Source organism: Sinohyriopsis cumingii, unplaced genomic scaffold (assembly GCF_028554795.1).
Source record: "Sinohyriopsis cumingii isolate HCF-2022 unplaced genomic scaffold, ASM2855479v2 utg002043l, whole genome shotgun sequence".
NCBI classification, from domain to species: Eukaryota; Metazoa; Mollusca; class Bivalvia; order Unionida; family Unionidae; genus Sinohyriopsis; species Sinohyriopsis cumingii.
The window spans coordinates 636,561-652,350 of record NW_028316112.1 but is presented as its reverse complement, the minus strand read 5'-3'; positions in this window follow the sequence as shown (position 1 = coordinate 652,350).

Genomic DNA, 15,790 nt, shown 5'->3' with positions numbered 1-15,790 from the left:
TAGAGGAATTATGTCCTCTGCTCTTAGCTTTAGTGCAATGCTGGATAAATATAATGTTGACGTAGCTTGCGTAACTGAACATAAACTATTACAGCACATACTTCCATTTTGCGATACTATTCGTTCTGATTATAAATGCACTGCTAAGGCAGAGGATATTTCCTCTAATTGTATGTTAATAAAATGTGGTAAAGGAGGAGTTGCAATCTTCTGCAAAACTTCTCTCATGAGATATGCTAACTTTATAGATGAAGTTAATAGTGACAGAGTTGTTGGCATAGAATTCAAATTTCCTGATATGCAAAATGTATATATTTTTTGTGTATATATGCCGACCCTATTATATGGCATAGATTGTTACAAAGCGCAAATTGAGTTGATTCAAAATCTCTATGATCAGTACTCACAGCTGGGGGACGTGTATTTTACTGGTGATTTCAATGCAGTAGCTGAACCAGCCACTTTCAGAGATTACAAAGATAGAGTATTTCATGAGTTCTTGCGATATAATAATCTAGTGAGTGCTGGACATTTAATAATATGCACTGGTTCCCGCTATACGTTCATCCCAGCAAGAACGATGATTGATCATTTTGTACTGTCGGATCAATGCATAGGTAGATTACGAAGTGTGCACATTGTTTCAGATCACGAAGAGCACGCGATATCTGACCACCTCCCCATCCTTACTTCCCTTCGTACAGTGACCTGTGGGAGAGACTTCAGACAGTCTATGAAGAGAAACAACATAGCCTGGAATAAATTAAACGCTGATATCTTGAAAAACTATCAATCTGAGCTGGACCTTCGCCTGAAAACTTTAGATATAGATACTATTTCGGACAATGTTGATAGCTTTTACCAGCACATTGTTAATGCAATACAGCAGTCAAGCGACATCGCGCTTCCAAAGTCTAAATTCAATTATCATGCCAAACCATATTGGTCAAATGAACTCAAAGAAGCACATAAACTTCAAAGACAAGCTAGGTATACTTGGATAAATGAGGGAAGACCGAGGGGTAGTCAATTTAATTCTTACAGAGAATATAAAGATAAGAAGAGAGACTTTAGAAACGTTCAAAACCTGGCTGTGGAAAAATATATGGGGGAGGTGTATGAAGAAATTGAAAAAGCACATGAATGCGATGTAAGACACTTTTGGAAAATGATCAACATTAAGAGAGGGAACAATACAAATTTTTGTCAGGAACTATCAACTGATGGAGTTTGTGTCCGTGATGATGATTCCATCGCAAATGGCTTTGCTAGATACTATGAGGACATTCACACGCCGAATTTAAACCATAGTTTTGACGGAAACTTTTATGAATTTATAGAGAGAGAATTAAATCGGGGTCTACAGGACGAAGTAAGCCATATCGAGGCCTTACAGACCAGTATCAGTTTAAATGAAGTAAGAGAAATCATTAAAGGTCTAAAGAAATCAAAAGCATCGGGCCATGATCAAATTTGCAATGAACATTTGATCTATGGCAGCGACTACCTCATCGAGTGTATGACAATTTTATTTACTCGGATGATTGATCAATCTTACATACCTGTAGATTGCAAAAAAGGGTTAGTAATACCACTGTACAAAGGTAACAGAAAATCAAAGAACTCCCTCGAAAGTTACAGGCCTGTTACTTTACTGCCTGTTATCTACAAAACCTTTGAGAAAATTATTCATGAACGTTTGGTAACTTGGCTCAAAGATACTAATTCTAGTATACCCAGTTCACAACAACATGGTTACCAAAAAGGTTTAGGCTGCACAACAGCGAGTTTTGTGCTGTTGCAATCAGTACAATATAATGTAAACATGGGTTCACGGGTTTTTGCTGCTTTTCTTGATACAAAAAAGGCATTTGATGCCGTGTGGCACGAAGGACTGCTTTTTAAATTATTCACGTTGGGAATTACGGGTAAATCCATTTTGATATTTTTTAACATGTATACAAATTTACAGAGTAAAGTTATTGTAAATGGGCAATTTTCAGATTGGTTCTCAATTGGCCAAGGAGTGAGACAAGGGGGTGTTTTGTCAACCTTGATGTACACAATATTTATAAATGACTTGCTGCTACAGTTAGAAAATAGTGGATTTGGAGCAAAGATTGGATCCTTAGCTGTGGGAAATCCAACCCTAGCTGATGATATTTCACTTTTGGCTATATATCCTAGCAATCTACAAAAGCTGTTAGATATAGCATACGACTACAGTAATAAGTGGCGATTCGAGCTTAGTGTTACAAAGTCATACATTATCATTTTCGGACCCCAATACAAGAATTTTATCAATATGAAATGGTATCTTGGCCCGTCATGTTTGCCGGTCACCGATTCGGCAACACACCTGGGTCACCGGATTAACTCAAAGCTGACGTCGCATGACGCAATACTCGATGCATGCAAGAAAGGGAAAAAATCTTTTCACGGTCTGTTTGGTATTGGCATTAAACCGAATGGTTTAAATCCTTTGGTTGCTGCAAATGTAATTAAAAAGGTAATTTTCCCTTCAATGTTTTATGGAAGTGAATTATGGTGTAACATTTCAAAAAGTGACCTCGCTTTATTGGATAAAACTCTGAGGTATTTTGCCAAACATTTACAAGGTTTTCCAATACATACAAGATCAGACATTGCCCTGGGAATGCTAGGATGGACATCAGCGCAGTCCGAAATTGATAGAAGAAAATTGATGTTTTTACACAGATTGTGTTTGATGCCTAACAATGTACATACTAAACGTGTATTTAACGTTGCGTTATTTCACTTCATTCTGAGCGGATGCATGTCAAGCTGCGGGTTAATTTCAAATTTATATTATACCTCAAAGAAGTTTGACTTGCTCGGGTATCTAACTGATTATTTACATTATTCTGAAATTCCAGATAAACATAATTGGAAAGAAATTGTAAGGTCAAAAATTGTTGGTCTTGAAAATAGCCTCTGGAGAGTTCGTATGTCTAATCAAGCAGATTTTGATAGATTCTCTTCGATACACGAATACTTACGACCTGCCTCAGTGTGGCAGTGGGCTAAAACTAGACAACACACTAAGGTATTTACATATGTAGCTAAACTATGGGCTGCTGTTCCACAAACACAGCTTGATATGTGTATTAGATGTGGGAATGTTTATACAGACTTGATACTTCATTGTTGTGTTAGTTGTCCTTATATGTCGAACTTTCGAAATTCTTTCTGGGATTTCCTTACTGATAAATTTCCCCTGAGACTGCACATTACGTTATTTAATGCAGAAGATGAGCTGCAACTACAATATCTTTTAGGTAAAAGGTTACCATCAGGAGTAATCGACAAAGAAAACTCCAAGCTATTCGTCCTGTATGCAGCATACTTTGTCATGCAGTGTGCAGCTATCTTCTGTAAATAAGGTACTGAAACTTGCAACTTATGAGTTGACGAACACTTTGTTGATTGATATTGTGTAAGAATTTGTATTCCAATATAGAATTTTTTTTTTTTTATATTTATTGATTGTATTCAGATGATTTATTCTTATATCATGTAATCTTCCATGGAAGGAAATAAAGATGATGATGATGATGATGATGATGATGAAGCATAAAATTTAAGCTAAACAACAGTATATAACATGTTTACATATATTATTAAGTACGTCTTCATTTGGCTTTCCGTGCGCCAAATGCCTTCCAACACAAACATTTTCCATATAGGTAAATTAGTTGTACCAATCTTAAACAACCATATATTTCGACATATATAATATCAATGTATAGGTTTCTCATCAGTTTAAATCGATCTGTCCCCCAAAAAAGTCGAGAAAATTAATAATAAAAAAGTTGGTATTTATGACTCATTATGGCTTGCGACTTTACCGATCTTCATATCCTTGATATGTGCATCTACCCTTCCCGTTTAGCCATAGTATCACATACTTGGATACTAATACTATAGATTTGAATGATATAACTAAAGATGTACAACATTAAATAATATGTGTATGTATATTATTAAGTACGGTTTCATATGTCTGTTTGTGCACCCGATGCCTTCCTATCCGAACGGTTTCCATATAGGTAAATAATTTATACCAATAGTAAACAAACACAGCTTTTGACAAATTTCATATTAATATATAGGTTCTCATCTACCTACATCGATTTGTGCCAATAGACGTGTGTGAAAATACAAAATAAAAAAGTTCCACTTTTTACGGAATATCGGGTGCGACTTTACCGGTCTTCATATCCTTGCTACTTTAATACACCCTTCCCGTTTTGTGATTGTAGCACATACTTCGATGCTAATATTAGAGATCTGAAGTATAGAATTAAAACTATACAATATTATAAAATGTGTGTATATATTTTAATAAGCACGTCTTTATTTGTCTGTCCGTGCGCCTAGATCCGATCTATACGAAAGTTTTTCATATGGGCGAATAAGTCATAACAATCGCAAAAACAAGGTTTTGACACATTTGATACCAGATAAAAAATTTGATTTTAATTGATATGTTTCTAATCATACTAAATCGATCGGTGCCAATAGACATGTGTGAAAATGCAAAATAGAAGGTTTTGCTCTTTTTACTGAATATCGGGTGCGACTTTACCGATCTTCATATCCTTGCTACGTGAATCTACCATTGCCGTTTTGCGATCGTACTACATATTTCGATGCTATTGCTATATAGCTAAAGCATATAATTAAAGCCGTACAACTGTAAATAGTATGTGTATGTATCTTATTAAGTATGTCTTCCTTTGTCTGTCATTTCGCCTAATGTCTTCCTATACGATCGTTTTCCATACAGGTGAATAACTCATAACAATAGTAAATAAACCCCGATTTTGACAAATTTGATATAAATTGATAGGTTTCGCATCAGTCTAAATCGATCTGTGATAGCAGAAATGTAAGAAAATGCAATATGAAATTTTTGGTATTTTTGACTCTGTATCGGTTGTGAATTTAACGATCTTTATATCCTTGATACGTGCATCTACCATTGCCGTTTGCCTCGGTACCACAAACTTCAATGTTAATAGTATAAATCTGAAGCATACAAGGACAGCTATACAACAGTATATAATATGTGTATGAATCTTATTAAGTACATCTTGATGTGTCTGTATGTCCGCCCAATGTCTTCCAAAGCGAGCGTTTTCCATATTGTGTATTGTTCCACTTCCTATTTTTACACTACCTAATTTTGACCTAGTTTAATAAACACCCATTTCTACAGAGGACACATCTGTCGCAGCCTCGACATTTGTTTTACACATATCAGCATTGAGTCACGCAGACTAAAAGATTTGTCAAAAGTCATATCATTATTATTAATGAAGTGAAACAAGGACACATACGATGAAAAAAATAATACATTTCTCAAATTCACTTTTTTCCAACCAGGAAGTCCTCTTACAATCTTTACCAACTATTCTGACAAGGCAAATACAATTCCTACCATACCAAGCATCCAGTCTGCTACTCAACATGTGTTAGCTATGTGACTCACAGCTGATAACTGCATCTCCAACACTTTTTTAGAATTGTGTTTTGTGTTTTACATGAATATGTCATTACTGATTTTCTGAGGTGGTTCTTGGATATTTTACTTTGGAGTAATGAACATGAAACACACGTTTATGGTATATTTCATAAATAAATCAGCATCCTCTACATTACTGTTAATTTAAATAAAGTACATGTATTACTATTAGGATTTTTCTCTCAAAAATAGGCAATTTTACTTTAATACTAAATTTTCAAACGTCCATTAAACTAATCTTGATATTTAACTTATTTTGACAAATTAATTCTTTCTAACTGTCTTCTGTCTCCTATTATTTGCACTATTAGATAAATAAGTTATGAAGTATGCAAAACAGTTTTGTACCTTAAACAGTACATGTACATTACTAATTAGCATTATTGAAAACTTCTTAGATATCATAATAAATAGTATATATGTAATTATGTATGGTGCTTTTTGGCGACATTGGCAGATTATTCACTCCACATCCTGGTTCCCGGGCAGTTGTGATCTCTCACAATAATAATCACGGGCACAGCGGCTCGTTACAAAGAAAATCAACAGATGTGGGTTCTAACCTGTAACAATATTAACATATTATATTGTTACAGGTTAGAACCCCATCCCTTGATTTTCTTTGTAACGACCCCCTGTCATCATGGGCAGTAAATTTGAAACATACTACTTCCGGGTCAATCTATTTTTACCATGTAAGAAATGCTTGTACATAATGGGAGGTAACTCAAGTTGTGCTATTCAATTCAATTCATTAATGAAAAAATGGAAATAAATAGGTAAAAAGGCAATTATTTATTTTGCAGATGAATATTTATCGAATATTTAACATTCAGCAGCGTAAATATGCATTTATTTTATTTATATTTGTGGCAAGAGTGCAGAAAAGGACGACGTGCTTCATGGGCAGATTTCCATCTGCCCACGAAGCTTTCATCTGCCCACGATACCAGTCCGAGGACGACAAAACTGCCCACGACCCACCTTAAATAATAGTATATATATATATATATATATATATATATATATATATATATATATATATATATATATATACTGATCGCCATCACTGATAATGTATGTATGCATATATGAATGTATGTATGTATGTATGTATGTATGTATGTATGTATGTATGTATGTATGTATGTATGTATGTATGTATGTATGTATGCATGAATGCATGTATGTATGTATGATTATATATAAAAATGAATATGTTTATGATCATTCTAAAACACTTTGTCATGCATACCTGTCGAAAGAAATTTCACAAAATGGTTGAAAGGTAAGTGCTTTTATCATAATAATTCTTCAAAACTAATTTGCATTTTCAGCCCTTTGTGAAAATCAGGTAGATATACTAAGAAGTCACAACGATCTTAATCAACGGTGGGGTACTCGAAATACAATCACGATGATGTGGCTCATTTAATTTTAAACTGATCAACCTTTCCCATATTTTCTCTACAGGTTATCCTTGTTTTCCCTAGTATTAAGGGTATATCAATATTCGGGATTTGCCCAGTAATTGTACATACAGGAGAATTATTACTCATATTATATATATTTATCGAATATCATGTTTTTATACCCTTGATATTTTCTACAGGAGACCTGGGATTTGTGCATTGTTTCAACACTGAGGATAACTATTCCTCATTTTGAAATATACTGATGATCTTACTCAAGTGAAATTCATATTTGCAGCAGTAATGTCGAGTTTTAAGGTGGATTTCAAACGGGCTGTTTAATGAAGTATGAAATAGATATGCACGTAACAGAAGAGTATAAATTAACAACATCAACAGTTTTGGTTAGACCTTGTTATAAATGATGCAAGACATCTAGAAGACACACCATAACACGAACAAAAGTACTGTTCACATTGGGCTAAATCAGTCTTGATTGCTAACCTCACTGCCAAAACGATGTAAATTTGGATGTAACATGCTACCTTGAGAAAACCCTACACTTAGATACCTGCCTCACACTCGGTTCATATTACACTTTGTGCAATCCATTATTGAGTGTGATTTTAATGCAAATGTCTAGATATTACCTTTACTTGCAGAAATGGAGCAGAAACTAAATATATTATTGATAATGTGTCATGCGGCAGACATCACACTATAGTTTATCTTATGTTTTCGATTGGACTCAGCGGATATAAAATAAGATCCAGGTGACGTGCAGGTGTATTAATACGTAAGATGATGCCCTGTGATTTAGTAGACACCGAGATCAACAAATCCTTCTGTCAGCGATATAACATTCTGCAAGAGTTTGAGCTGAGTAGAGCGGAAAGACGGATTTATAGAAAATGACGAAATTCTATTAAACAGTTAATATTTTAGGCTAAAGAAAATAACCACACGTGTCACGGCTCTGTTATCATAAACCAAATAACATAAAGAAGCAAACCTTAGGGATAAAGCTATATTCAAGAATTGAATGTTTCGACTACATTTCAGATCCTCGAATGTGCCTATCACGATGGCATTGTCCAGAATGCCTTTGAATAATTGAAAATAGTCCCAGAATAATATTCTATTCCAATGAGCACTTTACTGTTCCATTTAACAATCCAGGCAAATGTCTCTTCTCTAGTTATCTAAACACAAAATTAACCGCATGTGCAAACTGATTTCAGCATATGGAATATTATTCGAAATAGTAATGAACCCAAAATAGGAATTAATAAAATTGCTAAGTTGTCTCCTTACATATACCTTCAAGAGCCTATTACTACCGTAAGTGACAGATCTTAATATTTCGTGTTACCTGACCCATCCCATGGGAACTAACTTATATATACTAATAACCCACCTGACCTGAAACAGCCGATTGGAAATAACTCCAAATAGTTAACCTCTCTTAATATGAATGGTATTATACAGAAAAATGCGTCATAAATCGATAACATGCAAAATTAACGACTGTAATCTGTATATTAATGTATAATAATAATTTTTATAAAAATCTACCTCGATAAAGACATTTGATGAGTATATGATCATGGAAAATAATGTCTGAATGAAGTTTCATCTTCTGTTGTGAGAATTTCAATTACTTTACAGAGTTTTATTTCTCTTGTTAAAAGGGAAGCTACCAAGGTCGGCAAACATTTTCCAGTTCTGCCCCTTACCTATAACATAACACTCGCATAAGAGAGAAATGAGAAGGATATGGACCTATTGCTAATTAATTGTGCGAGCAGTTCAGGGTCAGTGCTGTTCAGTTTAAATTATGAATATGATGCAATATGTAGACTTATAAAGCAGAGTGTATACTACCGTATACATACCTGAACCTTATTTTAACAGTGAGGTACGAGGTACATATGGATAAACAAGGTAGAGTAAATTCAGAAACCCAGATCAAACATGTTGATCACAAGACGCTTATGTCATCACAACTATAAAACTGACAAGGGCTAAAAGTTGTTGTTTGTTGTTGTATGATTTAACGCCATTTTTCAGCACAAGATAGGCTATACATGGCGGCCAGTGTAATTGGTGGAGGAAGAACCCTGGAAAACCACGGGAAGAACCACCGACCCACGAGAAGCTACTGGCAGGCTTTCTCACGTACCCACGTTAGCCGAGCCTGAGACTCGAACCTACGCAGACAGAGGTGAAATGGCAGTGGTCCGTAACGGTGAGCGCATTAGACCACTCGGCCACTCGGGGCCCCAGGGCTAAAAGTGTTCGATACATTTGTGTATATTATCACCTTACAGGTTTGGTCAAATCGTTCTTGCATGTTCTTGTTGCCTTAAAAAGAGATGAGTGCTGACAGAAAAATGCACCGTCATAAATGTGTGCAAGCAAAAGTAGCTGCTATATCTTTACAATAATGTATAATGAGTTTTATTTATTAAATAATGAAGAAAAGAGCTATTTTGAAATCAGTAGTGAGTTTTTATTTTTAAGACGTTTTGACCAGAAGAAAGAGCGATTTTTATGGATGGATTAGTGGTGTCAACTTAAAACACGAACGTACGACTCATGTGTCACTGGGTAAACCATTGTATTCCAATTACAAATACGCAAAATAACTTAAATGTATTGCATTGCCGTAACACACCAGGCTAAATCAAGCAAAAAACATTTTCCTCTTCCTTTTATAGTGTTTCTTCAACAAGTAGATAAATTAATCATATTTTTCATATTCACTGAACACTGTACTGTGTCGATTTATACAAGAAAGTAGCAAGCAAAGTAAGACATTAGATAGAAAAAGTATATTTTTTGAAATACAAAATTTAAAGTTAACTTGAATAAAGACCTAGACAGATAGTAATTTTTACCTTTCTTAAAACACTAAACATATAACATATGAAACATGTCCAAACACAAACAAATATCCGTCAAGTCTATCAATATATAACTGGAGGGTGTATGGTCAAGAATTATAAAGTCAAAAAGGAGTTATATCATCTTTTGTGTGATGTTAGGTTACTTTGTATAATTTGTACCCTTGTAATAAGGGAAGTGACCAATGTCTACACACATTCACAGTTGCCCCTTTACTGGATCAGCTGGCTCACCGTAAGACCGATATCTATCCATGCCTATTAAAATGTTATGATTCAGCAGATCAGAGTCATTACAGTTCGATTAAAATTGTAAGTGGATGCGTAAGGTAGACTCGTATTTGACAGTGTTCTATACTACGGCAGGCATGGGTAAACTTTGTTATGAGTGAGGCGTGATTTACATTAGTGTAAGTATGGTAGATGAAATTGAATAATCACATGAGCTTTGTTAGCAAAGTAAATTAGAATACATGTCTTAAAAACTAATTAGTTTTTATGTGAGTGTCGATTTATTAAAAATAATTTTTCCTGTACACAATTCCTAAGACGAAAGAAAATAGCATCGTGTTTTGTGCTGTACTCTTTACACTGTGTTGACTGACACATCGATAGTTAACTATATTAATACAGATGTTAATAGTTGCCATGCACGATTTAGTTTGATACTTCTAAGCTTACGTTATTCTAGAAATGATGAACAGTTTACATAATAGGTTTTTTGAAATGTTTAGTATTTATAGTCACATGAACTGCAAATTATGCCACTAAATTGCGATGTCAAAGTGAAATGGAGAAAACGATGAATTCTTCCCATATTAAAAGTATATATGTATTGACGCCACCAGTTACATAGGTTACTATTAATATTGCTATTCTCATATTGTCATATTCATGATTCCAAGCAAACAAAGGCTTAGTATAATTGCTCGACAGGTAGATAGATTTGTCAGTGAACTGCCCTTCGTGGTTGTAGAAACAATCCCTAAGTGTTTTCATGCATTACATCGCGCTCGGTGACTGAGCCCTTTCACGTGCTAATGAATGGAATATAAGTTGGATTAGAGCTAGTTTTGAGACATTAAAGTTGTCGTAATCGTCAATTTCTGTTCGACAATTAGCAAGATTATATCTCAATGCACGTGAGGGTTTGTTAACACCATTTTCAAATAGATGTGTAGAAAAACCTGGAACACAAATACTATTAATTTTGGCATCATTGGTCAATAAATCTAACAACACATCGGCAAATTACGAAGTCACATAATCACGGTCAGAAACCATAACTAATATGTAACATTAAACGCAAACTCCAAGGATAGTTAATAGCAATACCTTATCATTTTTCCCATATCTCTTTACCCTCTCGTTCTTATTAAGTTTAAAGGAGCCTGCAACGAAATAAGTTTTAAATGAGTTGTCATCAGAACCTGACATAAATATACAAGTTGTATAGTCTAATATTTTCGCTTCAAGATAATCTTCTTCCAGTGATATTCGTTCTGTTACTAAGTGAATAGCAATAGACCCCCGAAGAATGAAGAAATAATATATGAATCTATTAGTAGCAAGTCTTAAATTCCCACTAGGATGAAACTCAGGAGGATTTACATCTGCTAAAATGAATATTTCAGAATGCACTCAATCAATAATCCCTATCAATTTATTTGTCTGTTTAGCCATGACCTTGATATCACTGAATTCTACATCCACATTTTCTTCACCTAGAATCATCGTCATCGATGAGATCTTGCATCGTTGAGTTTGGTTTCTATTCGTGATAATTTCTTCAATAAATTCCGCCAATACCCTAGCGTCTCTATTTTCAATATTTAATTGATTTAAATCAGATTCCTTTCATGATAAGGTCTCCGCTTATTTTATAGCCAGACTGTAACTTTTATTTTTGAGCTTGTGTCGGAGTGGTGTTTCATAATTTCGACCGACACATCAGAGTCTCCGTTTCCCCCATTTGATTGATTTCGTCCAAGTTCTTTGCACAAGCACTTAGCCTTTACAAAACAACATCTTAGACATTCACAGTTGTCCCGCTTGATTTTAAAGAATCGCAATTTCGCACCGGTCAACATCGCCAATAATCCGACTGGTAAAATGAGTCAAACTTGCTCAGATCAACGTCATCTCCTTATCGTGTCATGTATTTTCCATTGACGCTATATCGCCCCATTCACTACTCTGTCATATTAATGGGCATTTTATATACTATACTATCTGTAACAACAAGAGGGATTTACGGGGGTATTACCAGTGTTGACCTCTGTTACTCGTCCATGCAGGCACACATCAAGTACTGAAGGTCCAGATATTTCAATGAAAAGTAATAAATCGGGTACACCGCTCCGGTGGCCTAGTGGTTAGAGCTTCCGCCATGGATGCGGGAGGTCATGGGTTCGATCCCCGGTCGAGTCATACCAAAGACTTATAAAAATGGTACAAACAGCTGCTTCGCTGGGCGTTCAGCATTAATAGATTAGTGTTAGGACTGATCGGCCTGGTGTCAGGATAATGTGACTGGGTGGGACATCATGCTAAATGTCTGCGGCATGATGCCCCAGTGCTAGACACCACTATAAACTGCCACATTGCAGACATCTTAGCTATATGACTGAACAATTGTTAAACCTATGTTAAAAGCCAAATCACATCACATCAGATAAATCGCGTACACATCAGTTTGGAGAATCTGTAGACCCGAGTCAAAATTGTGATCCTGGTAAAAGAAACACGACAGGTTTCTATATGCAAGTGAAACGCGATTGTTGGTAAAACGAGCAAAAGTTCTTTGGTTATACTTGATTACCGTTAATGCCTTAATGTTCATTCATAAACACATGAACCGAAACAAACGAAAAATGATTCTTACAGGCTTACAGAATGGCCATTTCGACAACACATATTTGCCAGCATTACCTACATGAAGGCAAAATTTGCATAATTATTGTTAGGTTTCGAAAAGTGTTAAGCTCTGAAAACAGCACTGGGACCATCTGTACAAGTATTTCCACTCAATCATAATAACTGGGCTCAGCCTCCACGCTGTTCAAAACAAGTGTTGCAATTGTGATGACATGATTTACACTACTGAACAAGGCCATTACAGTCTTGTTGACAATTCCAACCTTGAAATCATGGGCGTAATTATGATTGCTGGTTTGTGTCAGTCCTCCATCAATTTACAAGAAGACATCACATGAGAAAATATACCGAGAAGTATCATGCACTTATAACGGTAGTCAACCTCTTTCACCAAGACACTCAACCTTTACACACTTTTGGTTTTTTCTCATACCTTATGATAACATTTCCAGTCGTTCTCGCAACCCTAATTCAATTCAAATTGCCACAATCACTCAATCAGTCACTCGTTGTTGAACATTTTCAATGATAATTCTACTGACTGGCTCGAGCATTGCTTCGTTTGATGGAAGTTCAATTGTCTGGATTCAACCTTCGGTTGCTGAGTCACTAATCGTGGTAATCGATATATATCTGACTTTAACAGCTCTGGTGGATTAAGTAGTTAGAGCGTCCACCTTGAATGCAGGAGGTCGCGGTTTCGAACCCCGGCCTAGTCATACCAAAGACTTACATAAAAATAGTACTAGCAGCTTCTTCACTTTGCGCTCAGGATTAAGAGTTTAATGTTAGGACTGGTCGGTCTTGTGACAGGATAATGTGACTGGGTTTGACATGATGCTACATGTCTGCGGCATGATGCCCAAGTGTTATACATCACTATAAAGTACCACGCAGCAGACATCGTTAAAAAGTTAAGTCGCGCTTTGCGTTAACCACTCAGAATTCTAGATATTAATACTGACAAACACAACGTTTATGCTGCTATCGATGAGTTTATTAACAACAAGAGATAAAGTGGAAAAAGAACGATGATATGACGAAACTAAATGAGGATCAACAGGGGAAGTAAATGATGCACGTTAAAGATAATTAAGAATAAAAGAGTGATTAACAGTACAAAAGTTATCAAAAATACTCAAAGGATTTTTATTTTTATTATGGTATCTTTCATATGTTACATGGTGCATGTTTTTAGTTTAAATGAATAATGGTTAAACGGTTGTTATTCAAATTAACTACATATTTCCATTTGATTAATTTAATTAGTATGCTTGCCTATTTCATGTTGATATAAACACATCATCTTCATCATCATCATTAGTCTCATGACCTAGTGTGGTCGTTGAGGCACTGTGCTGCTGAACAGCTGACCAGTTCCCTCCACTTGTCTCGATCATGTGCCAATGCCTGTGTCTCCACAAAACTTTTCCTGGTCCATTCTGTGATGTTGTCAGTCCACTTTTTTCTGTCTACCTCTCCTTCTGCCACCCTGGACGCTGCCCTGTAGGACTGTTGTGGATAGACTGTTGGCTCTAGTGACATGGCCATACCATTTCAGCTTTCTCTTTTTGACGGTGGTTAGGAGGTCCTCATATTGGCCTACTTCGCGCCTGATGGTGTTACGCACTTCTTCATTTGTGATGTGGTCCATGTAGGAGATGCCAAGGATGGTTCTGTAGCATCTCATTTCAAGTGACTGGATTCTTCGTTGTAATTCTGCTGTCAGGGTCCATGCCTCACATGAGTACAAAAAGACTGAGATGACTAGAGCTCGCAATAGTCTGATTTTAGTTTTCAGACAAATATTCTTGTCTCTCCAGATGGGTCATAGCTTTGACATAGCTGCCATTGTTTGTGCTGCTCTTGACAAAATTTCTGCTCTTGATCCCTCTTCAGTGATTATGGAACCATGATATTTGAACTGGCTCACTGTTTCCAATTCATGTCCTCTGACTTTAATCTTGGATGAGATTTGTTTGCCACTATTTGTCATCAGTTTTGTCTTCTCGGCGAAATATAAACACACAATGGATTTAATTCAACGTGCAAAAATAAAAATAAAGTTTTTTTTGATGGAAATGTGATTAATATATATTTTTTTGTGAATATGTAATATTTTTCAAAAAAAAAAATGAAAGACAATGAAACGCATGCTTACATGTAATTATTTGCTAGTGGCATACATAATCACGCATTTCCTATAAGTATAATACAAAAATCCCAAGTAAAAAGCCACATGAACATTTAACGTTGAAGGTCCGAATGTTTAATACAGTAATTATATAAGTAGCGGGTTCATAGAAAAAAAAAATCTAAGTGATAAAAATGCGTGTTTAATGTTCAATAATTTTTCTTATTCTGGATTCTGATGAAATATAAAAATGAGACTATGATCGTCCTGGTTCCTCTTGAACTAATTATTTTTTAAACGCTCCTTTATCGCAAGGTTTGTTCGTGTCATCAGTTGATAGATTTCGCATGGAATTAATACCTTCAGTAATTCAATAAGATGATATTACAGCCTGGAGAAAAACTCTGAACAACAAAGGCAAGCGGATCAGTTAGATGTGATCAATTAATGTTCATGTTGTCATGACAAACTTCAAAGTTAATACTCTCGGCAGCCTGTACTCATACCCAATACACCTGAAATAATATTTATATAATTGTAACGTCTGCAGAGCGACAGAGATATATTTAGTCAAAACATAATGCATGAAAGAGAACAACTGCTTTGCTTGCATCTAGTACAGTGTTGTACACCAATGAAATACAATTAAATTATTTAGTGTTGACTAACATCAGAAAAAGTACATTTTTATAAGTCAATGAAATATTGATAACGAAAATGATTATTTCGATTTTTATTTAAGAGACAAATATGTCTATTTTAATACTAGTCGCTAAAAAAAGTTCACAATTTTGAGCGCTATAAATGTATGACATTGTATTATTTTTGACATTAGTTTTGCGTTAAGACAACAAGAAAAGAACAGCTTGACCAAAACTTGTACACTGACAATATAAACAGATATATCTTCATC